The following is a 27,226-nucleotide window of genomic DNA, read 5'->3' on the forward strand; positions in this document are numbered from 1 at the left end:
TCTTGTTAGAGTATTTCTGTTGTTGTTTTTTAACGTCGTTCCTTATCAAAATCAAAATAATTTGGTACTAATGATCATAATTCACGTAGGTCTACTATCAATGTGCTACGCGACCGACCCAAGTGGTCCGACGCGACGTACAATTCAAACTCAGTCTTTCACCGGCCGCCGTCATCGCCAGACGCGTGTTATACGGCCGCCGCCTGAATCCTCGCTTGACTTTTCGCGCCTCTTATATGAAAATCAACCACCGTCGTACCGCAAAACACGAAAAACAATATTGCGTGTTCGCGTAGCACGGTAGTCGATCGGCATGCGGAGAGTTCCGAAAAACATGAGATAAAAAGTGGTGATGTACGATAATTTTCGTCGTACCGATCGTACGATAAATTTTGTTGCATGAAGTGGTTTAATTGCAATTATTTTACTTGCAAATTCCACCACACAAAGATGTGATGCTTAGTTTATGAGTGATTAATAATAACTATTATCCTTATTATTTGTGTGTGTTATTTTTTTAAGTTTTTAACCATTGCAAAAAGACAATCATAAAGTTATTTTTTTTATTTAAATTAAATTTAATTTGTTTTTAAGTAATCACTACAAAGTTGTTTGTGTTTTTTGTGTTGTTTTTTTTATACAATTTTTTATTATTTATACGCTTCAATAAAATCAGTTTATTTTAAAGACACCCAATAAATTGTTTTTTTTTGTGGTTTATTAATAATTAAAGAAAAAACTGACCTTCGCGTATGCGGTTACTCGATTCGTGTATGAAAAATAAAAAAACACTGAAAAAACTGTGTTGTGTTAGAAATATTCTTTATTGTAATGTTGAAATTGGCCGAGTAAATATTTACATTAAAGATTCTACGTATAAAATGTGGAAACAGTTACCTGTTATTTAACACTTAGATTTAATACAATCATGTGCAATTAATCATCTTTGCGGATCAAAAGTTAGATTTTTCGACCCACTCTGACTGTAAGTATCAGTTGTTTATTTATACTATTAATAATAGATTTGTTAAGAACAGTATACTTATAATATTAGGTCTTTTTTGGCGATAAATATTGAGAGCTCTTTTTTTGTGAATTATAATGCTATGAATTTAATTTAAAAAAATATATTTTAAATAAATATAATCTTATGTAAATACATAATAAATTATTTACCGCTTAAGATTAAAATGTAATCACACGTATTTGTTTAACATCAAACATACATTTTTGGTATTTATGTCATCGTGAACTTCAAGTATTTATATTACTAAAGCTAAATACGGTAAAAACAGGTAATTTATGCTCTAAGACGAACAATACAAATAAGATCCTGAATGAAATCCATATCCAAAATTTATTGATCGAAAAATAACGTATGAATTTGATCCTACAGGATTTGAACCTACCATTCACATATTATCATGAACTAAGCATAAGTCATATCATAAAAAAAACACACAAATAATAAGACTCTAGATAGTTTTATCGATAAAGGAATACGACAATACAGGAGTCGATTTTAGATCTATTGATATGCATACATTTTTTTTTAAATTCTTTTTCACACATTAGTTTAATGTAATAATTTTAATTAAATATTTATTAATATAAATATATTATATTTAAATGAGTAGCTACACTCTGTATTTAAATTCTATCAATCATTTTTTGTCGTAAATGATACTAATAATATGATTTATATTGAATATAATGTAATAATTATTGGAGATACTACGATATCTACATAATATTACCTATTGACATTTTTGAAAAATCAATATTCACATGCGACGGAAGCTATCGTATCTGCGATGTTATTTTATACACAATGAAAAATGCCATATTGTACATTTTTATACACATACAATTAGTCCTACCTCCGTTTTTGACACATATGGTGTTTCAATTTTAATTTAAAATTGATCAACATAAATTTTTAATATATTTTACTAGGTATTGAATTACTATTTTTTGCAATATTATGGTTAGTTTGAATGTGAAATTACATTTTATATTGTATCTACTTAAAAATAAAATAACTCCTTACTGATAATTTGATGAAATCTATGCGGTTAATCAGCTATGATATTAAATATCGGGGTTTATAGTATCTAATACTGCTATAATATGATTAAAATGATGTTCATAAACCTTATGGCACTTATAAATTGAATTATCACTCAGTAATTATTTTGACTGTTAGGTGTTCATTTTGCATTGTAAAAATAAATAGGTACATTGCACCGAAAATGTTGAAAACCTCATTATATAGAGATATATCCTAAATGTATGATATTGAAGCAAAAAATGAACCACTGGTCTACACTGAAATTAGCTACGAGTGACTTCGAATTGCAGGTTTATTTGAAAAGGACTTTATACTACAGCTATTAAATTTATTTTAAAATTAACTGGACATAATATAAAACGACAATCTGTTATGATGAATAGAAAAGCAGTCAATTCGGTTTTATTATTTAGTAAAAAATCCTGTAAAATTTTTCTGAAACCGTCTATAACTACACTCGATTAAATAATCACAATATACAATAAAAATGGCCGCCGTTCCGTATGTAAGAAGAAAATCGGAATGACAACTGAAAAATCTCAATACTTGTGAAGTTTGCCAACGTTACCATACTTTATGCGCTTGCAAAATAATTTCAAATGTCATAACAGAGAAAAACATAATATAGGTACTCCTTCTATTAATTATAGGTAATCCAAATTCTTTGCATTGCACCTTTTATGGTTTTTTTCAAATTTCATACTATCACCAAAAATATAATCCTTACAGAATTAATATATCATAATGAATTTATTAGGTACTAATGATATATGGCACATTTTTATTACTTTCTCTATGTACTAATCTATACTGTGGGTACTATTTCTATGACATTTGTTTTCTTTTAAGTTTTTGAAAGCCGAAAGAGTTATCAACAGAGAAACATACTTAGTGTAAATATTGAGCGATAACAGCGATATAATAAATTATAAAAGACACGTAAATTTTAATTTTTTCTCCTAAATGGGGCAGGGCAATCAGGCCTCCATAAAGTGGTAGCTTATTTTAATTTACAACGAAGCAACCAACATATAAATCTTTTCCCCCTTGAAAATTAAGTTGCAGTAACTAGTACTGAATAATAAAATGGGGTTGGGGTTAATCAAGCTAATTAATTAGTCAGCTATTAATTTGAGCTATATGTGGTGATAATTTCTAAATATCAATACCTACATCCACTGTTGAATATTTTGTTATAAACGACGTTTTTTTTTGTTTCAAGCGAGTGTGGGTTAGTCTGCAAATCTGACAGTATAGTTGTCACATTTTATACCGATTATATACGCAAATATGAAAGACTAACAGTATTAATTATTAAATATGTCTTATTATATTATTCATACTGTTAATATATACCAACTATGTAAACAGGTGTCATCTTAATAATATACGAATTTCATTGCCATTTAATAAAAAAAATATACGAATATGAGACTACTCATCAGCAACATCTTCTTGGCTACGTATTAAAACTGTGAACTAACATGCTCCTCCCATTTTTCAATTATAAATTAACAAGCTCCTCCCATTTAGTCGACAACAGCGCCTAGAAGTGTAGCCAAGAAGATGTTGTAGAAGAGTAGGTTTGTATTTACGATAAATCCATTTATTTAATAAACGACTGTTAAAGCAACCATTATAATATTGAAAATTTATAGTATTTAACTATTACATTAAATTTATTAAATATCCGTATAGTATGCGGTTTTTCTACTTTTACTGTTGTATGTCAATTAAAAAATATTTTAATAATAATTATAAGAAAATAGTAATTTACAAAAAATGGGGTAAAGTTGAATTTTAGAACGCGACATTGTCTTTCTAATTAGAAATTTCGCATAATATATCATTTTACTTTAATATATCTATTAGCTTTTGATTTAACGTAATCTTAATTCTATGAATATGTCGTAAGTATTTATGGATAAGTACTTAAATTATATATAAACATCTGTGTCATACTATAACGACTATTTTCCGACCAGTTTTCTTCAAGGCATGGTCGGCTTTCATTATTTTGAAACTCGTAGGTTACTTCTGTTCTTAAAGCATTTTTCCGTGCTCTCTTGGTGTAGTTTCCAATCCTGGTACACTGGAAAGTTTGAATTTTTATGTACCCGCCAATTATAAGCGTGGTCGTAGCCATGACCTATTTTGGGTGAAAACTGTTTCCTCATTTCAGGCTCACCAAGCACCAATAGCGAGGGCTGTGGGGCTGGTCAATGCACTATATGCTGTGTTTTTAGTTTTTAATTTTATTTTGCTATAAAATAAGTTTTTTCTCTACTGATTTGATTTACCTGTACTTTTTATTCTAAGCGTCATATTGTGGACGTCTTGAATTAATAATTTGTTATGTGCTCAATGTGTCTTTTTTATTAAATAATACAATTAAAGTAATATTTTTAATGTTTTTGCCTGTTTACACTAGTAAATTATGCGTTAATTCGATGAACGTAAATATTAAATTTATAACATAATTAATTCTAGGATAGATTTTTTCAAGGGCTTACGGTATTTTGTAAAAAAGGCATTGCATGCTCTATCAAAGGTCAATATGATAACATACATAGATAAAAATATCATGATGCCTTACGTATTCGATTAGTATGTCAAGTTGACTGATATTTTAAATTATCAATTTTCACGCCAAAAACTGTTTTATCGGACGTTAAAATTGTTGGGTAGGTAGATAAGAAAACATGTCATGTCATTAAAGGTTATAATAATTGAAATGTGAGTATAAATTATACTTTAAGATTAATCGAAAGAATATTATAATTATGATTTGGCACCAATATTACCAACATACCAACAAGCAATTAAAAAAAAGTTAAATATAATCATACTGCAAGGATTGTCGAATTGTTTCACAACTAAAGAATAATCTGCACAACTAAAATATGACATTTAGTGAACACTTAAATTGAATATTTTACCAATATTTTATTATTTAAACTGGTTTTTAATAAAATAATGGGTTTAAAACAACTATAAGTACAGTATAATTAACAAAAAGAAGATCTGTTTCAAATCCAGTTAATTGACTGGTATGGTATAAAGTATAAACTTAATGTACAATAGGCCAGTATTTTTATTTTTAAGCAAATTTGGTGTAATGTTTTAACTTTTAGTGAGAAGCATTAAGTTGGTTGCGGTATTCAAAAACGATAAATTTGACGTTATACCTACGCCAGATGTGAATTTTACAAGGTAGGATCTGGCAAGGAAAATGCTATTAGGCACAAAAAATATAGATGCATTATGTATTATACTAGTACTCTTCATATACTTTTTATATTAAGATAAACTTACTAATATTTTTTTTTGCATTATTTTTCAACATTAATAATATTGTTTGGCCGCACGTTTAAATTACATTTTTTTTTGCATTATTTTTCAACATTAATAATATTGTTTCGCCGCACGTTTAAATTACATTTTTAATATTAGTGATAATTCTCGTTATCAACGAAGGAATATTTTTTGCATGATTGTATTTATATGGTATAATAATTATTATTATTTTAACTATTATAAGTGATAATTGTAATATTAATATACAATTTGGAACGAAAACTAGAAAACTATTGATTTTGTATTGTAAAATAAAGTATCACCTTTTAATAATTATATCCATAACATGCTATATGACTTGTAATTTAATTTAAAAAAATGATATTTATAGTCAATCATACGAATTTCAAGACCAGAGACATAATATTATTATTATTTGTATTTTTAATAAAAATCATCAGTTTATAATTATATATTTAGATTTAGAACCTATTCATTCATTAAAATTATCATAATTAACACCAATTTTATGTAAAAAATATTGTATCTCGATGATAATGAAGTTGACAAATTATACCAATGTAGTATAGTTCGTATAATAATAATATATACTACAGACAGTCAGTGTGTTGACCTATCAATCAAGGTGAATTTGTTCAAAGTTCAAGGATTCTTATTAACATTACGCATTCTAAATATACAGATTATTCAAACATATTTGTTTTTGCAAGATATCTCCTAGTTATTCTAAGCAATATTTGAACATCAGCCGAATATATTATTATTATTATATTTAATATTTTTATCGTATGGTCATTCTAGGCAAAAAATAGCAGTAATTTTATTAGGCAAATTGTTATAAGCCCATACCTCAGAAGTATTAAGTGTTTATTTTTTTATATATTATTCTTTGTGTTGATAGATAAACTATTATTGTAAGAGTACGTAATTTTTTTACAACAGTTCAATAACCCAAATCGAAGTTTGTGGGTACATTTATTATTTTATTTTCAAATGTAATTCTGTATTATTATATTTTTTATGTTTCAACATATTATTAAATACAATGTTTGCGTCTTCTATAGATATGAGAATAAAATAATTTTAATGAATAGATACCCGTTATTTTTTTTATTAACAATCAAATTTAAAATATTTTAATGCATAGTCATTCTGTATTTTTATTTATATAATAAACAATAAATTATACTTTATAAAAAAACTTATACAAAAAAGAATAATTAGAATAGAACCTTTGTATTATTAATGGTTCTTATATCAAATAATTTAATTTAGGATACCTAACTACATCTAATTTTAATGGGTGCTTAAGTAATGATATAATATTTTGTTACTTATTTAAATACATTTTATTATTCTATTAAAGCTCATGCGTCACACAATAACTATTAAGTCTACTCTTTTCTAAGCTAAATCGGTAAGTTAACATGTCTGTAAAAAATGTATGACTACTTATGTTAGTACTTAAATTTAATGTCCGTGCACAATTATTATTTATTTAAAAGTTTTAAAACTCAACGCACGTCAACGCCTGTAAACATTTCTGCCAAATTAAATATACTTTGGACAGTCCACACCATTCAAACTTGAAGGTTTTAATCAGAAAAACATTCTACAAGATAATGTCTTGCCACTTCTGATGAAAAAGTAAAACTTTTCATCCAAATATAGCTACAGTTGCTGGTTTTTTCACATGTATTCCATCTGTGGCGGAATACAAAAAAAATGCTCTTTTATAATATAAATATTTATTTTTAATATAAATATACAAATGTTCGTAAACAGGCTTATACAACTTTCGAACAGTTCTTATATAATGTTCTGTTCACGCACATATGTATCTCCATCTAGAATCTAGACTAGGCATACGAGAATATAAGAAGATAATAATATAATTATCTCAGGGTTACTACATGTATGATTTTCTTTTTCAATTATTTTCAATAAGTCTCCAACAAAACAAACAAAAAAGTATTTAATATTTTATTTATTATAATTTTTGTATTCGCCTGTCATTAAACCTATCACATGTTATTTTATTTTGTATTCTAATTATATTAATTACTTTCTGGGATTTACAGTGTTTTACAAAACCTTAGTCTCGCTTTACTCGGGCAAGATTTATTCTCATGTATGCCATTAAAAACTAAATAAAGCCTTTTTAACAGGAGGGCAGGATCTGGTTTAATAAAACTGTTTAATTATAGAAGTTTCGTGTCGTGAATGATAAGCATTTGGGGTGAGAATCTCAACCACATGCGCTGCGGAAAAATTCAAAGTGCGCACAACTCATATGAATGGGGATTGTTTTACTTATGTGAGTGAAAACTCTAAACCTATCATCATGTCATTAAGACCTGTTTCCGGTGTGTCCTTTCTACGAGAGTGCCTGTCATCTACTAAGCTGACTAAAGCACGCTGGCATTGATTAAAGCTCTATGAGTGCTCAAGTCAGAAATGTGTGACAATTTGATTTCGAGTTTGTGCTATGGTTTTATTTATATACGATATTTCTATGTATGGAACTTATAAATTGATTATACATTATATAAAATAAAAAAAATATATGTCACAACATATTATTACCACGTATTATTATGTAAGGGATATATTTTTATGTGTTGATTATTCAATAAAGCAACTATATGCATATAATATTCGTGTTTGAATACTTCAGTACTATTCGATCAATGTTTCCAGTAAACCATTATCACGATTTTGCTGCAGGCATTAAACCAAATTTAATATATGCTGATATAAAACTATTCCGTGTTCTTCTTGTTGCATTCAAGTAAAGTCTACTCTTAATTCTGCTACAGCCCATGACGGGTTCCTGTAATACAGGTTATTTAGTAAAAGGGAAAATTACGGAATTTAGGCAGGTATAAAAAGCATGTGTCACATATAAAATGCGTCAATAATCAATATATACAATATTAAGAATGACAAAAACCATTTATTATTAAATAATATATTTTCAAATTATCAATTCAAGATGTTCATAACATGGTATTAAATAATAACAAAACATAAGTATGTAACTGTATTAATTAATGAGATAGTATAATGACTAATAAAGTAGACGGAATGAATTATTAAGTATACTGTATTTTAAAGATTTATTAAACAACGTTTACTTATTCCATGCAAGTAGAAAATATGAATATCCGTTGAACACAGTTATTGCTCGCTCAATTTATTGTCTTTACTAAAACCAGGTTAATTTTGCACTTTAAGAGAACTAATTGATATTCTTGATTTCTAAGATAGGTATCAGAGGCAAATATGTCAATACTACTAAGAATAGCAGAGTTTTTATTTACACCGCACATAAGTCGAAAAAGTACGTAGAAAAATAGAGATTTCTACTAATGTATGTATGTATGTAAATATATTTATGTATATCATATAGTATATCACCGTACGGTAAAACATCTGGGAAAAACACACATGGTTTTCTCAATGTGTGATCCAGAGCATGGACTAATGTATTCAGCGAATTGATTATTCATCGTAAAAATGTTAATATTGTCTTCAAAGTATTTAATATATATGCGAAAATGCTAATTTACTTTTTACTTTTGTTATTATTATATTATAATAAACTGTATACGCCTTTAAAGTCATGAAAAAAGCTTAATGGATAATACCAACCCAATTTATATTTAAATAAACGTAGGTATGTGGAATTACATAATAAATTTGTTTGTGCAAGATTTAAAAGAAAATATTTATACACATTCTACTATAGTTTGAGTTATTCTTTCGATATGACGGCCCTATCTACTTACTATATATATTATTCTTGTAATATGCAGCGTATACCTAGCCATTTATATAATTTAAAAATTGAGTTCGCTGTTTTCGCATTTCGACTTTGTCTTATGAAGGGTAGTTTTTAGTCATTAGCCTTACCCGGTGAACCCTTTTCTAGGTCAAACATAACAAAATTGTAGTTTTTGTCAGATGTGAGATCAAACCTGAACTCGGCGTAAAGATGGGTGCTCTAAGAACTACGCTACAGTGCAGACAAAAAAAGTATTGTAAAATGAATCAATGTTTATATTATTACTATGTTAAATCAACGCCATGTTTGTAGGTGTAGCGATTTTATTTGTAACAAAATATCATAAGTGCTGAGGAGGTATCCAATCACCTTACGATAATAAAGGCTTAGATTTCACGCTGGAAATCACACGAAAAGCTCGTCTCGCCTTCTAAAAAGGACATCTTGAAGATTTCTTTTGTGTCGTCGGTAATAGGGTCTTGAATATTCATCTTCACGGACGAGGAAGATCGTCCGAGAATATTTTTAGAAACACAAGACTTGCTTTTGTTTTGATTTGTTTTTCATGAAAATGAGAACGCTTAGCTGTGATGCAATGCCCGAATGTAATCCCAAGGAGAAATATATTGCCAGCAATCTTGCAATGAAATATTGCACTCACGTTTATCAACAACGTTGACTATTATTCTATAGTAGTACTACATTAGTAAAAATGACACTTTGGATATCTGTCAAAGTAATATGTAAAATTATGGATGTATGCGGGTTTTTATCATGTATTTCGAAAAATCAAATATTATTTTTTCTGTGTATATTTTATCCAAGGATTGCGCGAATTGCTAATAACCAAAAAAATATTAATTAAACCTTTTCTTTGTGAAGGCTTATATTATGATATTTTTCAAGAGAGTGTATTATAAGTATATAATAATGGTTAAACAATTTGAAGTAAAACAATTAATTTTATATGTAACACAGAGTAAAGTAAAATAATATAATAGTACGTGTTTAATAAGCTTATCCCACGTAAAAAGCTTTTAATTATTTTGAATGGTATATTTCTGTAGAAAAGAAATAGCAATATTGTGTACAACAGCAATCTAAATACTTAATTACCAAATATTTCAGTTATGTCAATACTAAAATATATGATTATACATAATATGTGCACATATTATCCCTATTTTTTTCAGTTAATAAAAGGAGTTATATTTTCAATTTATTTATAAATCTGTCATCTGGCTTTTACGATAAAAATAATGTCTTTCAAAATTCAGTTGGTTAGTGTACATTCATTACTTTATTTTACATGGTAAATGTAAATTTTATAAAATAATATATGGAATGAGAATTATATAATATAACATTTTATTTAAATTAATGTATTCTACCAAGAATTACTACATAGAATACCATTGAATTGATTACATAAATAAGAAATGTTAATCATCGTATGTAATCTTTTAATGTAATTATATTATTCTAGAACAGTGGTTCTTAACCTTTTCGAAGTCACGGTGCACTTTTGAATATAAAAAAAAATTGCAGTGCACCAAAATCAAACGGTCAGTAAACAAAGAAAAATATGCGGACGTAACTTTTATTACAAATAACACAGATTACATAACAGTCAAAGAAAAAATAAATAAATAAAAGACATATCTATACATACATATATATGAAAAAACTGTAACTAAAATTACGCTTAACAAAATGGAATTAATTTGATGTGAATATCAATAAAATTAATGTGATCCTGAGCTTGTCGGATTTTGCAGATTTCAGATATATTAGGTCGAATTTTTGATAAAGCTACCCTCAATATATCTTCGTCTAAATTCGTAAGTCTTTCTCGTTTTTTAGTTTTTGTATTAGTTATTGTTGAGAAACCGAGCTCACACAAATATGATGTTGAAAACTGTAACAAGATTTTCAGTGCCCTTATGTAGAAAGCTGAATATTCGTGTTGGACTCCAAAATTTATCCATAGTTATTTCAGAAACTTTAATTTTTAGAGTACGATCCGTTGACAAGGGGACTAATTCTTCTTCTTCTTCTTGATACAAAATTCACAAGTTGATGTATCAATCGTAGCAAATGGATTTCATATCTAGTCGCAATATTTTCTTCCAATAAAGTTAAATGTTCTGTTATAGCGGAAATATTTCCCTCGGCAATGGTTATCACTATTTTTTCCACGGATTTTTTCTCTTTTTATCATTTTTTTCGTGGTGTACTTGCAACAAGCTAGCGATGCACCGGTTAAGAGCCACTGTTCTAGAAGATTGAATTTGATTAGATATAGTGATGGTAGTTTGGATGTGAATCCAGTTAAAAGACATTTAAATAATTTGATTATAAAGCACTAATTATACCAATAAATTTGTCATCAACTAAGAGAATAAATGATTTTTAATAGAAATCAGTTATTTAAATATGTGTAATTTTTATTTCTCTTCAGTTTAGATATCGGTAAATTTCCCAAAGTAATCTATATCAATAGTTTTCACTGCTTGTGATTCTATTTTACGATATATACTAACAACGGTTTTACTCGGATTGTATCTTGAATCTCAATAATTAAACCTTGGACGCTGAAGACGCACCTGGCGCGTAATGACCATCTGATCGATGTAATTAACGTGCATTTTAAAGGTTATAAATAAAAAATCATTATATAGTAAGCAGCAAATGAATTAATGGTAAAGTTCGTAAAATTAGGATGACGTAAACAAAACTGTGGGTGAAATTAAGAAAATAAAAATATTTTGAAAACATGATACCTATAAAACTTTTGACACAATCTTTTCCCGTGTGGATTTCACATGCAAATAAAATAAAGCGCAAACCGTTTCCGCGTGAAATATTACGAAGTGTTTCTTGTGTATTGCAAACTTTTCCAGCGATACACGTGCTTCCATTGGTCTCTCGTTTCATCCGTCGCTGTTTTAGCAAGAGATATTTCGTGTAAAATTTTATATTGTTTTAAAATAATGAAATATAATTATGCACTGGTAAAATTTAGCTTAATTCTATGCAGATTGTAATCAAATTAGAGGCAACTTGAAGTACCAAACTGTGAATACATATTTATTGGATAACATTTTAATTTTATTAAAGTCCTATATTATGTATATATCACATATCTGAAAGAATTATAATAATGAAAATAAAAACCTTTATTTTGGATTAAATTAATATATTTAATTATATAATGGTATGGGTATAATATTTTATTTTATGAGTATTTGTATTATTATTAATGTAATATTTTAAGTATTATTATACACATTTAATAATGATAAAAGCCACGTATTATTCTAATGATATGATTTAGGTCATCTAGGGCAACACAACAACTTTACATTGGTCCCGGATTTTCCGTTTACTACATACGGATATTGTTCTGACATATTGTGAGACGACACATTAGCGGAAAATGCGCGTTTCCTTTCGAAAACATTGTATATGTATGTATGCATTTATAGCGTTAGAATTTTTCTATATTACAAATTTGTGTAGATATATATTTTTTTAGTAATAACGAAATAATATTTTATTCACTTGTGAACACCTATATAATATAAGTATAGCTAACATAGTATCTATCTTTGGGATCCTCATACAACCTTATAGAAAATTAACTTTTTAGTAGTGTTTTTATTGATGTTAAATTTGTAAATCATTCAAGACTATGGCTATGCGCAAAAAAAACTCCGAGGAGATTAAACAAATTCTGAGATAGATGAAGTAAATAATTATTATTTAACCTTTGTGGTTTGTTATTCTACATAAAAAGTTATAATTTTATAGTTTTATGTCGATTTAACATAGGTTAAAAATATATAAATTTATTATAATCATCCTATTCTAACCTAGCTTCTTAATCATATTAAATATAAAAAGTTTGTGGGATATATTTCAACATTTCAAATTCAACACGTATTATTTTGATATCGACTATACTTACGAGTTTTTAATAAAATAAATAAATGATTGTCGCTTTTAATATCACCTACGTATCTAGTATAACACTTCTTTAATTCAAAATTAATTAAAAAAACGAACGTCATATTTACTGTCACTTGCATACAATCTTCGTTTATATGAGAATTTTTTTCGTAATGTCAGAAAGTGTCATTTTTAAGACGTACTTTTATTAACTGATTCCTACAAATTTCAAAACCTCAGCAACTCGGAACAACTTGATCACCTGAGAATTTTCAAAAAGTTTTGTATTTGTCTACGTATGAGAAATTTTCATTAAAAATTTTTCGAGCTTAGTTTGATCTAAGAATTTGTTTGAAAAAAAACTGCATGTGGAGTGGGTAATGTAAACAAACTGTTTTAAAAAAAAATAAATATACTACAGGAACATAATATATGCAGTAATATTAAGATGATTAGACTTGCATGTAAGCATGTAATGGTATTATTGGTTCAGCAGAATAACAGATGTCCCCAGAATTTTTAAAATGTATTTTATCTGTCGATTTACGATAAGTTTTTATATAGATTTTTGGCCAGTAGAGTTATAAGAATTGCTATCCAACAATATTGCGTGTGAAGTGGGCAGCTATACCAATTTAATTTTTTTCACTACCAAATAGCAAAATTTATACGACAACTTATTTTATATTTTGCAATAAAATTCCTTTATTATAATATGCCACTACATCGTTTTACAGTTAATTACAGTTGAATAGTGATTCAGAACAGAAGTAGCTAAAACATTCATTAAATACAATAATTATAAATATATGATCATTGTTTGAATATAAATGCAAACGACGGGAAATACAATAGCTGTTAATAATGACAGGTATTTCTAGTATATGCATTTTAAATGATATGCAAGAAATGTGTAAAGGTGAGCTGAGAGGTCTTTTGCCTCGAATAGCACCGATCCTAAGTGTCAATTAAAACTCAATTAACATATATTATTTACAATCGTCGTGTCTTCTTAGTAGTTATTTCGTGACACTAAACAAATATTTATTACTAAGTAATCATCATTTTTAGATCGGTTCGAACTATGTTTGCATTGTAAAAAAAATAACACGATTTAATGATACTATAACTAGCCTAACAAACATCGTATTTACTTACTTGCTACCGAATTTATATCAGTGAGCCATATCTGAAAATTATGGACCAGTTTTCTAGTGTTAGATAATATTTAATCTGCCACTTAAAGGGGACTATAATGTCACTAAGGCTAAGGCCACATAGGCAGGTGCCTTGCTTGGTGGCTACACGCTAGGTGAAATTAATATCCTAGCGAACGGACGCATATTATACTATCGCAATGGCCACACTGCACGCTTCGCGCCTCGCTTCGTGATTATTAGTCACCTAGTCTCCCGGCGAACAAGCGTTTTAGTTTTTTTATTGTGTCACCTAGTGATTTTGCAAGATGGCGGATGTTTCTTCAGTATGACAAACGTCAAACACCGTATATTTTGAGGCTATGAATAATTACGCATGGGATGAATTGACATTATGCACCCAACAAGTTAGAATTTGAGTCATTCAAAATTTTAAACTTAAATTATCTGTGCTAAGTAGCTTTCTCGTTAGTTTTGAGAGTGACATATCGTTGTTGACTTGAGTGCTCCCAAATGTCAAATGAATTTGTACCTAAGCACGTAGCGTGCACTGTGGGAGTAGTGTTTTTAGTCGACAAGCATAGCACCTAGCTCAGCACTAGCTAAGCACCTACCTGTGTGGCCGAAGCCTAAGAGTTTCTAGTGACAACATACAAAAGATACAATTGATACATTTTATTAATAATTTACCTTTCAATGTGTTTTAAATAAATATCAAAACGATTTTTTGTGATTCACTTAGGTACTATCTAAAAAACGGTTACAAAATATGCAATCGTTGAATACGTCATTAATCTTATTATTACTTCTATGATTATTTTTATCACTACAATATAAAAAGTAATTTTCCGTTGGTATATGTATTAAAAAATGTTTATTAATTCTTGGAGTAATTGTATACTATTAATTAAAAAACAAAAACTTTTCGAATTTCAAAAAAGATTTTATATTGAATCAAACTTTAGTATGGTCATAGTAAAGAAATATGTAGGTATTCAAAATATAAAACTAATAAAATGTTACTGTAATAACGATGCTATGATTACAGTGAGACTGCATGACTCTATCAAACTGACCACTATCCAAAAAAGCATTCGACAGGGTGTCATGGTGTCAAAAGTCAATACACTGAATATCATATTTATAAGTTGGAATAGTTGTGGCATAGTCCAATAGAAAATGTTTATCATGACTGAAAAATCAGACAAAAATTCCTGCATCGGATATTAAAATTAGTGAAGTATTAAAACGGACCTGAAACAATACAAACCTATTATAAAAGTACGTCATACTAATACCAATCATTCTGATCAAATATAACCGCTGAGATGTATAACCATATTGATTGTGTCGGATTAGTTTCAAAATAAGTTAAGCAACAATTTTACATGGTAATTGACTATTGTCTTTGGCTTGGTTGGATTATTTTCGTAAAACTGAAATATGTCAATAGCTTCAATCTACCACAATGGCTAAAAACATTGTGCGCTTTCCGTGATGCCATAAGGATCTGAAACTTGGGTACATGCAGTACTTATATGTAATTAAGAATAACACAGCGAACAATGAAATAAAAATAAACATTTAATCCGATATGAAGGTATCTATCGACAAAAAAAAAGAAGAAATAAATTCTACTGTGCACATTAGTAGCGCTTTTTGCAATGGACTGTACTTTTTAGGATGATGTTGATGCCGGATCTAGGGGTGGGAGCGATTTAAAAAAATGTCAGACACTGACCTTTATGATGATTTTTGATGGCTCCGTGGTCTGGTTGCACTATCACTTGCGCGGTATTGTTTGTTTGGTTTACCCAGTGCGCGGTACACGACGGTACACTGTTTATGGATGATAATGTGGTTGATGAATAATGATGAGTTGTATGATTGATGAGGATAGGTATGTCTGTAGGATTGAATTAATCAATAACTGTGGTTTAGCGTTAATAGACACACACAACAGTGTCTTGAACTAAGTCTTGAATCACTCTGTATCTAATATGGCCTCGTTCGTATCATATCAGATATAGCTCGACAGCTTTAGCAAGCCTTTACGCGCTCGGCGGTTTTGGAGTAACTGAATTTTGTTTGCAATTACGGTCTTTTTTTACCCATAATTGCTCATCGTCTGCTCTTGTAACAATACTAAATAAGGGAATTTGAGTAGGGGGAACTAAACAATAAGAATCAATAGTAAAATATACTTGTATTATAAATCCACCAGTATAAGTTGTCGGCTGAGTGAGGGCGCCACTTGCTAAAATTTGTCATATTTTATTTATCATTCAATATTTGTTTTACTGTGATAAACTTAGTTCTAAATCCGAACACTTGACTATTTATGACGGTATATCTATACTGCATAACTTTAAATATATCTGATGTGTAGTTTATAATTTCATTGTATTCCTACGTACTTGGTGGTAGGTATTAATTACCACTAAGTATTTAAAATAATTGAAGCCAATATTAATGATATTTTTAATCAAGTTCCTACATTTATCACGCAATATACTATAACGATTATAAATATATAACTGGCGTAATGTGGGTTTTAACATATTTAATTAATAATTTTAATATTATTTCAGGCTTAATTATCATAACTAAATGGTAATATAAGTTATTTCAATTACCTTAATATATATATATGAAAATAAATGTAATAACTTTATTGGTATATTGTTATATATACTAAGCGATATTTTCTTTATATGTGTTATTAAATTAAAGGTCAAATATTAAAATTATGTTTGGTATTATAAAATTATAAGGCACATTGTACCCATAATATTAAACGTAGGATCACGTTTGAGAATAAACAAATAAATTTTAATGTGATTTATGTTTCAAAATAAAAATTACTCTTGATCTATATGAATAAGTTATATGGTTAAAAACTGGTAAGCCCTTTTTAATGAAAATTAAACTTATTTATGAGTTTAATAATGTTTTTATGAATATAGCCTTCGCCGTTTAATATGATATTAAATTAATAATATTGTATAATTACTTGCTAAAATTCAAATGTTATTCGCAATATAAAATTCATACAAGTTTGCCTTTTTTTTCAATTAACAGTTAGGTATATACATACATATACGGTTGAACAAAATAATATGTACCTAATTATAAGAGCAATTCGACGAAGTCACGATTATTTTCTTCAATTTGATTGACAGGTGAAATATTACTTATTCAAGAGATAAAAAATGCTGATAAAAGTGGGATTAAAATCGACAAAACAATAATAGGGAAAAATATTCATAAGTGTTCTTCATGACTGATCATAATTATTATTATATAAAGATAGTGAAGTAATGTATTGAAATTAATTTAATTGTAATTTGTTTACTTATAGCAAAAAAAAGGCACCTATAACACAAACAACAAAAGGTGGTGCTTACTTAAATATTTAGATGGTTTTAGTTTTATATTATATTATTCATATTAATTAGATTGTTGTTAAAAATCCAATTTGAATAGATGATAATATTATCCAACAATAATTGCACTCATGATTTAAGGCACGATTTGAGGATGTCAGATATGTCAATATTAATAAAATTGTTAATCGATGAATATTATTTATGCTATGTACGTAAATTACTAAGCATCTGTTTATAGATCAGGAGAGAAACCAAAATTTTAATATATAATAATGAAAGGTTTCATTCTATAAATGTGTTTCCAAAATAATATTTTCAAATTACATTATACTATACAATAATTGATAATTTATATATAATACAGTTATGCAAATCAATACTCATTAAAATTTAGAATGAAAATTGTATTGTGGTACAATATGCAATGATTTATACGTTTAATATTTAACAGAGAATGCTCATAGCTCAACTATTTGCAATTTATCAATAAACTCAGTGTTAAATTTCAATGGTTAAATTATTCATAGGGTATTTGATGCATGGTTCAGATTGAAATCTACAGGTATAGAGGACATGGTATATTAATTTAATAATTTCGCATTAGTGTGATAGAATGAATAGTATATTAGGTAGAATGTCCAAATAATTTGTAATTAACTAATTACCATAAACAAATGAAACAGAAAATACAACATACTATTATATTACAATCACATTGTACAATGATATGTATTATTCTTCACGTATGTATGATGTTGAATATACACAAGTGGACATCTAAATTCTCATCACAGCTGTCCTAAATTGGGTTCACGAATCTCAGTTGGCATATTCACAGACGTTATATACGTATATTTTTTCCTCATTGTAATTGCATTTATATGGTTTCTCATAACTTAACATAATATGCCTAAATAGTTTTTGTATTATAAAGATTAGATTTTGGATTTAAATATTCTACCTTCGTAACTTGAACACATCAGTGAAGTGCTGTACCTCAGTGTTAAACTACTAATAGGTATAACGTGGCCTAACTGACACTGAGTTTTTGCGAGTTATTTTTTTGGAAATTTATGATGGGTACTTATGATGTTCAACAACAAGTCGAAATGATTAAATTTATTATTCGGAGATTATTATTAATATATTTTTAATTCATTGAATTGAATTGATTGTATTGGATACAATATTATTAATAGGGAGAACGATTTATAACCTCAACTCATCAAAAATATCGTAAACATTTTAATTTCAGAACACCTTCCGGTAGAAATATGAATAAGAACTTAATCTCTTATAATATTGCAGATTTTAGGGCACTGGGAATCCTAGGGTATTGCATCAAAGTCACTTACATACCCCGCAGATGCACTGCTTAGTGCAGTGTTATGAGCAAAATGTTGATGATCCATTTTTTTCGAAAATTAAGAAGGTCACATAGAAACCGCGCCGGTTGTTTAAAGCTATAATTGATAATTTTGCGCATCCTACATTCGAAAATAATCCTAATATATGGTTTCAGGAAGCTGAAGAAACGTACACATCGGAGGGAGCTATTTCTCGGTCCCTCCGACTTTCAAGCCAACTCAACATTTCGAGTTATTCCAGGTTGTCGATATCTCTACGGGATATATGATAAACAAAAATGAAGAATTCAGTAAAGGGAAACCAATAGCCTGTCTCGAATCTGGAGTTTGCTGATTATGGAGACGGTATAATACAAATAAATCCGAAGATTTTAAATTTTTTCTATTACTTTTATGGAGTTTTACCATGTGGTATTCTGGTTTGGCTGGGGATAGGTATTGCAGATAAAATACGGTAGTAATTGTTCGTGATGATGGAAGAGGTGAGAATTTATTTACTGTTTCAAATAACTACAAGGGTACAATCGATGCAATATAATAAATATAACGGTAATTTGGTGCGATGTATTTTTAACGGAAACTTGTAATTGAGTGACATGTCCAATCGATTTTGACCCGCTGTTTATTGACTGGCGCACTATGAAATAATATGTTGAAATTATTATGAAATCATATTAATTAGTAATTTTATGAAAATGCAGATCCGTTATCTCATAACATTACGAACTCATAGTATATAGGTACTGACTGAATGTACGGGAGAAATGAATATTTAATAAAAATACTATTATAATTGAGATCTGGGTTACAGAAATCCGATGACAGCCACAACCATGATAATATGTAATCTCAATGAAATAGTTTCACTGTTTATATTCAGTTAGGAGTAAATAAAAAAATGTAAAATTAATAACATCACCTGAGTTTAAATTTAACAATTCTATTTCTAACTTGAATATGTACTCGAATCCTTATTCTCTATAGGTTTGTATGATAATTTTACATCAATAGACAGGTTGTACACAGTCATAAGTACTAAAACATGAGTTATCGAATTCAAGTCGTTTTCCTTTATCTGAGGAGTGATTTCCCCCCGTGCCCTCAGCACGAACAATGCACGTACGTGTCTTGAAAATTTAAGTTCTCAAACTCTCAGGAGGCGGTGAAGGGATGTTGCGAGAGCTCAGTTAGGGAACCTTTCACGATGTCAACTTTGGCTATCAACACCGCTATAAACCTTGGGTCCCACATTACATTATTGTTATAAGGAATCCAGATGGTACGAATAAATTAGGTGTCAAAAAGCACTATAGTTAAGGATGAACAAAAGTTATATTATAATAAAATAGTACTTTGATTGAAAGCACTACAAATTGCCACCCCAGTTATAACTCATAATAACTGTGATTTATTAGTTTTTGGTTGATCGAAATTCAAATTGAATTCTAATATATAGGAATGTTGGTACCTATCTAGAAATGGCAGAGTTGAATTACGGTTAGTAAAGGCTACAGTTGATTCATAATATAATATGAGAAAGCCTAATGAAGACTTTGAATAAAATAGTCAATTTAATATTACATTATTATAAACATTCATATTGAAAAAAAATGTACCGAATGCAAGTTAACCCCCCCCACACCTTAGCGCGAAATTTTCTATCAATATGTATCTTTAGTGACTTTTCAAATTCCTTATAATATTGGCGACTAAATTTTGTAATGTTTAATCAAAGTAATAACAATACTTACTTTGATACATATACATACAGGGTCAGAATTTCTAAATTCTAGCTTTAACGTAATAATTTTTATACTTACTAATATTGTTTTAGTTAATATATATTTTTTGAATGAATAATATACTTACTTGATTTAAATATAACATATTATCCTATATTGAATAATATGGATAATTTGTAAGTACCTGAGAAACACACTTATTAACTAATTTTGAGTTTTTTTTTCATACGTTTCAACAAATATCGAACGAAAAATTTGAAAACAGATTGCGCCAATTACAGTTGTTCTGGCGGGTATTAACTTTATTTTTGTGAGTAAAGTTATTCAATGGCAAAATACTATTTTTTATCAGAATGAAAAAAGAAATGCACAAAACGAACTGTAAACGATGTAGATGAAAATAGTTCGCAGATTATGACATAACGTTTTAACTAAAACTGAATTGATGAAATTGGACTGGGTCAAACTTTTGTTGAATCAATTTTTGTCACACGATCATTTTCGTTAAATTTTTATTGATCAACAAAAATCGAATCATGTAACCCAACTTTAGGGGTAGTATTTGTATCCTCATCTATCCATACTTATAATATTTTCCAAGTGGATTTAATATAAGATAAGTATACATAACTTACTAATATTATAGTTGGTTACATTTCTTCATGTAAAAATGTTGTGAATTATTAATTTCTGCGAGTGATAAAAAACATTACAGTGTGTACTCATAAATCGTGAAAACATTGTTCACCAGTCACGCCTTACCTGTCGGGTAAAGCTCATATTTGAGTAATAGCGGCTGTAGATTAACTCTTGCGTTTTTATTACCCCGGGATATTATAAAATCACGCCTACCAGAATTAATTGCTCAAATTTAAACAAACTTGGTTAGGGGCACCATGTGTGAGCTATTATTATATTGAGTGCCAAAGCGAGCTTCATTATGTTTTCCAGACGTAAAAAGATATGAAGGGTTGAATATGCAAAGTGTAAATATGTTTGTTTCTGAGATAATTTCAGTAAACTTTTCATTTGTATATTATAGTATGGTCGATTATTTTAACCAATTAATTTAAGGTAGGTACGTAAAAAAATACTGTTTTTTATAGTGTAAAACAATTTTAAATGTGTTCAAGTTATCTAAATTAGTACAATTATTAAAAATTTATATCTATACCTGAGAAATGCACTATGGTTTTAAAAATTTTGGGTTTCTGTTATGAATATACTTAAAGATAAATTTATTAGCCTTGAAAGGAAATTTATTTTCGAAAAAATCTGATTAAAGACACACTGGGTTTGAAATATATGTAGATATAATCAAAGTATTGACGTATAAATAAAAAAAACAGTTTAAAATATAACTTTACCAAGTTAATGTCATCTCAATTAATACATAATTATATTAAAATAATTACAAAATAAATAGAACTTTTTATATACCACATTTTTAAATTCTCTGTTGAATCATAACATAAACTTGAAAATTCTATGTATTAATAAATATTTTTTTTTGTAAATATGAGATAGAAATACTGAATAAATATTAAAGACTACTGAAATGTCATTTTGACATTTCATATTGATTTCCATAGTAACGCACGTATATATTAATAATTTAGTTTCTAGGACCCCCTAGCAACCAATAATAGTGAGTAGTAAATATTACGTTTAACAATTTTTTTCCGAAACATACAAGACAGAATTAACTGAAAATGAATTCAATTCTGACATATTCTAAAAGTTTCAAATGTCTAGCTAGTTGGGAAGTTAGATAAAAATCTTCAATCGTCCAATACAAATCTTGGACAAACAAGAAAAAAATTGTACTGGACACACAAGAAAAAATCTGTACCGGACAAACAAGAATACGAGTTAATATAAACGTAGTAAAATAGAATGTTATTAATAATTGGTATAGCATATAGTTAGTAGAATTCTATTTTACAACTGTATAATGACAATATAATAGATGGAATGACTTAATGCTTATCCTTTGCTTCAGTATTAATAGTAATAGGTAATATTATAATAATTCATACATTTAGTTTTTTGTCTATAACTATTCCGGATGTATAGTAATGTTATAATCCTGATAATAGTTAATAACTGAATATTGATATCGAATAAAATGATTTTTAAAAATTTTATGTTAATAATACTTTATAATAAAATTGTTTGAATTTTAATTATAGCTTGAGATACATTCATTATATTTGATTAAAATTATTATACCTGACTAATCGCTATAAATAAACATATTGTAATATGATGTATGTAATAAAGTAATGAATTAAAGTATTTGACAATCAATACAATCATTATTAGGTTTAAAATTCGGGGTGGATTTAGGCCACATTCCTTAAGAGTTTTTACGTCAGATGTTTGTTAGTCAATCCCTCAAACTTATTAGGTACACACATGCTCTAAATCCAAACATTTCAAACATATACTGCGCTAGACGTGAGATTTGAACCAGAGATCCATGGCTTCATAATGTCAATGAAATTGGTCAAGTACTAACCCATAATATTATTCTTAATAATTAATATTCGTTAAAGAAATAAATTTAAATAATTTATAATAATAATAATTTAATAAAGAAATAACATTTTTTTCTGAACTGTATTGGATAAACACCACGAGTAAAATGTCATGAGTAAATAATTAATACATCTGTGGAAATCCTAGCCATCCCCCCAGTATCGCTCCCAAGTACGCAATAAAAGACAATTTTCATCGAGCCAGCTTTACTCACTTGAAAACTCTCTTATAAATGTCTTCATTTGGAGGAAACGAATGACCCGCATAGTAACAACCAAAGTACTGCCTTCATGCGTCTCTCTTGAGTAGTGTTAAATTATTATATAGACGGAACAGGGGTTGATAGGTATTAAATATTTAACATCGGTAAATGTATCGTTTGTTTGCATGAAACCGATGGCTTGAAAATATGTTTATTTTTGAAAATTATTTAAGTTAATTTTAAAAAATGTCTTTATAATCAATATTTAATATTATGGGATATATGAAAACTTTGTTATAACATATTTAATATTTAAATTTAAACCATATTAGAGAAATAATCAAAACCGTATGTACTTATATAATATATTGTACCCACGTATAAATTCTTTGTCCTAGAAGAAATCCTACATCACACCCAACAAATTTAATATGGACAAACAGAATACCTGTTTATAATACCATAGGGTGAAATAAGGGATAATGTAGGTATAACCAGAAAATATTCCGGTTGTAAAGTACCAACACGTCGAAATTGAAGGTATATGAAAGGCCAAAGTCATTAAGTGTGGTCGTTATTTATTATGCAAAAAAATATTATGTCAAAATTAAACACTTGTCTTATTCATTGTGGTTTTGATATGGATATTTTTAACCGAGTTATGTTAGAGAATATTGTGCGGTTTTAGTTGATAAGAACTGCACTTCATTTGTTTTAGATAAAAATGTTGAATGAAATAAGTATTATAACATTTTTTTTATATTTTGATTTCACGTTTAATATTGATTGGAACTAAATGATTATTTTTAATATAAAACTAGTCATCCACTTGGTTATTATATTGTTATATTGGGGAAAATAATAAAAAAAATATAATTTTAAACTTTCATGATTCTTAAAAACATTGTAATTTTTGCACAATCATAATAAAAGTAATACGAAAAAATGGTTATGTTGAAATTATGTGACTATAATATTTAATATAAAACACAATACTTTGTAGCCTTCCCATATCATTTAATATTACCAGGACCAGTTTCGTCAGATTTCAAAGTATATTGTCAACTGATATGAAATATACAAGCTTACAGCTTACTAATAAAATTATTTATTGAAAATATGCACAATAATTAAATACTAAATTCTCATAATCTTTCTATTCATACATAAGTAATGTTTATTAATAAATTATTTGAAATAAGCAATGTACGAGTATATTTCGTTTAATTTTAATTGATACAATTTTTTTTCATCAATAATTATTGACAGTTCCATTAAAGAAATTATATGATTGTAACGATAGACCTAGTTATTTTTACTCACCTTTTTTAAACTTTATTATAAGTTAGCTTTTGACATACATTTGGTAGTATGTATATAATTCCTAATATCTGCGTAACGTAAAATTAAAATATTATTTGAATCAGTCAGTAGCATAATTAATTGGTAAAGCATTTTTTTCCGATGAAGGTTATATCTAAGTGCGTTTAAATCAACGTCTTGGCCTAAGATGTTAACTAGACGTTATTTCTGAAAGTTATGTTTCTAAAACCACTTTAAGTTATGTACTTTCTAAAAATATACCACATAATAACTTTTATATTCATAAATCTTGTGTATATTTTGTTTTAAATAAAAATAATAACAATTAATAAAGTTAAACAAAAAAAAAATACATTGTTAAATAATCTTCGTATATTCAGCATGATATAATATACAAAAGTGTTGATAATCACGTAATTTACATAGACGTAGGTATGTAATTATTAGTATATGAATTTTTTTTTATAAGAGTCTCTCAAAAAAATCTACAGTGTCTGCGAAGAAATTGCGTCAGACCACTTATTCAATATCTTCTGATGATCAGTCATTTTTTGCGTGACGTTTTTTAAAATAGAAAATGGCATCTTCTCAGATAATTATTTCAGCCTTAAAAACGTTGGCTGGATGTCAATTTTATTTTTTATTAACGGATAAAATATGCTGTACCGTCAAAATGTAATTATGATTTCATAATTATTTAATTTTGTCATTGCCTGTATGGAATATTCAATTAATAAAAATGAAGCCTAGAAAAGATCGTAACATATTAATTAGAATAATCTAAGGATAAATCTTTGACTGAAGTAGTGTTCAATGATAATATTCATATAACAATAATTGCCTAATAATAAACCATAATCATTGAAAAAATGCTCATTAATAACAGATTTTTCTTAAATAAATTCAAAATGGTTTAAAAAAAAAAGGTTATAATCAGTTTTGTAAAAGTTATGTTAGTAAACGTAACGCTTACGTAAAAATAAAAAGAAATTACCTTTATATATATATATATATTATCAATGTAGTTTATTTAAAACATTAATTATGAGAATGGTTTTAAACAAGATATAAAATAACTTATCAAGTGTCGTAAATAATATTTGAACACGTTTCTTTCAAAGATTTATGTAGGTAACTAGATAAATTTAAAGTACCTTACCGAGATGAAAATCTTATCATAAAACATATTACATTTTATGTAACAGGAAATTCCGTAGATTTTCTTCGGCTTGCTAAAATTACCTGTGTAAGTGTGAATAGAATTTTATTTTAGTGCAAAAAATGAAAAATGTAGCGTTGGAAAAAAAGATGGATTGCACTGACACCCGGTGGATGAAAAATGTTAGATAAACTCCGAGAACCTTGCGGGTTTACAGTTTGCAACCGCTTTGCGTATGAAAAATGATGCATACGTTTTATCAGGGGAACTATTTTAGTATAATATATGACATAGGTAAAAAAAATATAATATTGTTATAATAATCTGACATATTATAATATATCTGCCATATTTTAATAAATCTACCATTCTACATACAGACGTACAAACTTATCTGTATAATGGCCAAAAATGGTACTACAAACTACCATAGGACGCCATTTTGAAAATTTTATTCGGATGTCAGATTTTGTCCAGTCACGAATCTTGATTGGGTAGTTTTCGACAGTGGCTCCCCCATCCCATTCTTCAGATAAGTTTGTAGGTCTGTACCAACATTATAATTAAAATTTTAAGTTTTAGTATATATTTTTTTTAAATATTCTGGACATAATTATTATAATTTTATGTAATTAGAGTACCTATCTATAAGTCACAGGATTATTTTTTATTAAAAAAAACTCTTCATACTAGTAATTTAATTATATCTCGGTCTACTTCAGATTATTTTAATTCGTCAATTTACACGTCATAATGAATCAAATAAAGCTTTAATTAAAAAAAAGTTTTAATAATTAAATATATTACATTACTTATATCATATTTCAAAACAAACAATTAAGTTTACTACTTTTCTAAAATTCCCCAATAGCACTTATCATCGTATATAATAAGCAATTTCACGTTTTACGAAGAATGATTTCAAAAATGCACATCTGTCTTCTGCACATTTTCAATTAAAAAAAACATTATTTTTGTTAAAATTGATGATAAATGAACAAAACTAATAAAATAGCATCACACTGAAACTGTATGCACTGAAAAATAGTTACTGATTGAATTATACTTGCATACTATAATATTATATTGTGATAGTTTTTTTTTAATATAGGAAATCATTGTGCAAAGCATCAAAAAGATTTATCGGAAAGTTTAAAAAGACATTCTAGTCATTTTTATGACTTTATTAATTATTAATTGTGGAAATAATACTTTTCCG

The 27,226-nt window shown here is 27.7% G+C and overlaps 1 protein-coding gene across 1 annotated transcript in view; it reads left to right on the forward strand.

Moving 5' to 3' along the window:
• Positions 1-533: 533 nt before the first annotated feature.
• Positions 534-27,226, forward strand: part of 5-HT7 (5-hydroxytryptamine receptor 7) — a 330,236-nt gene continuing 303,543 nt past the window's right edge. The window contains exon 1 of the mRNA XM_085954999.1: positions 534-985. The gene's annotated coding sequence lies outside the window, so the exon portion shown is untranslated. The remainder of the gene's footprint in view (positions 986-27,226) is intronic.

Source organism: Rhyacophila brunnea, unplaced genomic scaffold (assembly GCF_057557595.1).
Source record: "Rhyacophila brunnea isolate RB1 unplaced genomic scaffold, BYU_Rbru_1.0 scaffold_4, whole genome shotgun sequence".
Classification (NCBI taxonomy): Eukaryota; Metazoa; Arthropoda; class Insecta; order Trichoptera; family Rhyacophilidae; genus Rhyacophila; species Rhyacophila brunnea.